This window comes from Triticum aestivum, chromosome 4D (assembly GCF_018294505.1).
Source record: "Triticum aestivum cultivar Chinese Spring chromosome 4D, IWGSC CS RefSeq v2.1, whole genome shotgun sequence".
NCBI classification, from domain to species: domain Eukaryota; kingdom Viridiplantae; phylum Streptophyta; class Magnoliopsida; order Poales; family Poaceae; genus Triticum; species Triticum aestivum.
Genome location: NC_057805.1, coordinates 331,725,205 through 331,728,378, shown reverse-complemented (window position 1 = coordinate 331,728,378; position 3,174 = coordinate 331,725,205).

Below are 3,174 nucleotides of genomic sequence, written 5' to 3'. Positions count from 1 at the left end.
TGTGCCAGTTGGACAAATATGATTGGAGATGGAGATGGCAATGGAATTTTATGTAAACACGGATATGCATGTCTATGTCTATGTGTGTGTGCACGACGACTCTCGCGACCTGGAAGCGGGAGCGTGTTTTTGATCGAGTTTTCTTTCTTGGTACGTTAGAAAATCAGTTTGTCTAATTCAAATCTAGATGTTATTTAAGGATATCTCATCTAAGCTCCCACAAGTATATAATGTAGCAACAAGAAACAAAAAAAACTAGGACAAAAAATAGACCACAAACAGAGTGGACATCAACTTAGATGTGACATAACTATGTCACATCTAGATGTGTCCTAGACAGACCCTTAAAAAATTGTCCGCCAGTTTTCGTTTCTTTTTTCCGGGAATGCGCGTATTCTATTTAAAACCACTGCTATGGAGAGATTTTTTTACTCCATTATAGCCTCTTATTTGATAGAGTTTCTCGCGTCTCGCTCTCTCACCCTCTCCATATCAAAACAAGATGACAGTGTCCACTCTATCTCTCTCCTCACCGGTGGTCACAGATCCGGCCGAATCCCGTCCGCTGCGGGAGGTGAGGAGGTGCAGCATTGACGTTGTCGCCGTCGGCGACGGAGGAAGCCGATGCGCACCGTCCTCTCGGAGCCGGCGCTGGCGCGGACAAAGATCCTCCGCGCCCTTGTTCGCTGCCGTCGTGTGGGCAGATCCCGCCCGCCCGCCTAAACGACATCTCACCCACCTGAGGTATAACTTCTTGTACTGGTCCAGCTCCCCAGGTCGCTGAGTGCGGGTTTTCTTCTATGCGACTACTCCCCAGCTCCCCGTGTATAGTAGCTAGGGTTCGTCGGCTGGTCCAACATCACCTACTAGTACTATTATAGAGGAAATGCCACTCGAAAAGTTGTCCTGATTTATGCCTCGGTGGAGGTATACATGTTGTTTCGACAAAAAGTACATGGTGGTTGTGCGTTCATTGTCAATATGGTGGTAGTACTATCACTGGTTAAATGAAGAAATGCTTTTTTTCTCGGGTATCCTGGTTTAGTTCCCATCAAGATAATTATGATGCTTCTGTTTGTTGGTGTACTTTTCATTAATTCTTATTGACAATTGAGATGTCGTTGCTAACCCTTTTTTATATTTTTGGAAACAGCGATGCGTATCTCCATACCCGGGCATGTCTTCCTCAATTTTAGTGGAACTGCACAAAATTGGATGGCCATTGTTGTTCCGCCTCACTGTCCTCTGCCACGTGGTTCTTCCTTCCTCGAGCTTGATTACTGAGAAGAAACAGACCATAGTGAGGATTTGTCGAACTTCATAGGTGCCTCACCCAAACTTGATGCCAAATGGATCATGCATCACCACGATGACCTATCGATGCTCATGGTTGCGCCTCATGGTTGCGTCGGCTGGTGAAGCTGATCGATTTTCAATGAAAAACAAGTTGTCTTCCATCAGTGCTCTTTGCTTGTTACGCACAAAGATGACATCCTTCGTCAGTTCACCTTGGTTGTGTTGGAGACGCAGTCGTCTTTCACGTTGGTGCAATTTTATCACACAATTGGCTATGAACCAAATGTTTCCTCGAAGAAGGATCGACGTTGGTACTAAGAGCATAAGTTTTGTATTGATTTCTAAGCCTTCTCACAACTTTGTCTCCAGCTCCCCAGTAATTTTATTTGTCCAGCGATTAACTTTGATTTAAAAAACGTGTGGACTAAAAACCCGGATGGACGTAGTAGCCCTCCATTTTTATTTACTCCGCATATTAGATTTGACTAGAGTCAAACTTTGTAATACTCTCAAACCTTTCCGATAATTGAAATTAAAATTCTTTATTTGTACACACTCTCACACGTTTCCGATAATTTGGCTCATGTGTGGTTGTTCACTTAAGGGAGGGTGGTGTACCGCACGTGAAGGACAGGAAGTGCGACCAGGACGCGTGGGCGTGGATCGTTAGTTCATCGGAAGTAGTAGTAGTTTTCTTCACTGTACGTTAAATAAAGAGTTTCATTTCATACTTACACAATTTAAAATGATTGTTATGGAGAGAATAAGAAAACCACTCCACGAGAGTACTATATGGACGCAGCTTCATTGACTTAGTGCACCTGCCTTTGGGTTTATGACAGGTGCGCCCAAAATGTGTCTGGCTCACCTATCATACAGCCAAAAGCAGGTGCAGTGAAGGCACCGGAGCTCAGTCCGTACTACAGTAGTATATATATAAGCTGGAGCCTCAGCGCTTGTTCGCTAGGGTTTGCACTCTCCACACTCTCGCCGCACTACATATATGTATACACGCTAGAGCCTCAGCGTTCATTTGCTAGGGTTTGCTATATTCACAGTCTCTCACCCTCTCTTCACCAGATCTAAACAAGACTGCGTTGGCCTCTTGTCTCTCTCTCCCCCCTCACAGCTGGTGAAGGAGGCGTCCGTATCCCGTCGCACCGGGAAGGGGAGGAGGTGCAGCGTTCACTCTATCGCCTTCGGCGAGGGAGGCAATCCACTGCCGGCTGCGCTGTTCTCTTTCACCCAGCGCCTGTGCGGGAGGGCCACCGACCCCTTCTTCCTCGCTGCCGTACGTAGTGTGGGCAGATCCGGCCTCCCGCCGCACGCCTTGCCACATCCCGATGATCCTAAGGTATAAGTTTCTTTGAAACCGTCGTTGCTCTAGCTGCATGTGGATCTTTTTTGATCTGTAGTCGAATCTAGGTCTTGGTTCAAAGAGGAAAGAAGGGTGCAGTGGGCTGGAGCAAGAATCTAGGACGTGGTTCAATGAGGAAAGGAGGGACGGAAAGTAGTATAGACTGGCTATCCAACCGCTTTATTGGTCGAAAAGGGAAAAGGGGGTAACCCAGTACACACATCTGTAAGGAACCGATCTCTTTGTTGAAAAGGGAAAGAAACTGGGGGGTCGGGTAGTTTGTGCAGGACTAGATTTGCTGCCCTCACATAGGAAAAAGGTTCAAAGAGAACAAATATGGGACCAACACATATATGCTGCTTGGCTACATACTCTGCATCACCCATTTATACGTGTGGACGCACATGGTGCTGGCATGTCCCATACAGCTATTTTGCTGTTGTTAATCTAAGAATGCCGCCGGAAAATTGAAGCAATGCCACTGTTAAAAGTAAATTACATTTTTTAACGAATGTTGTTTC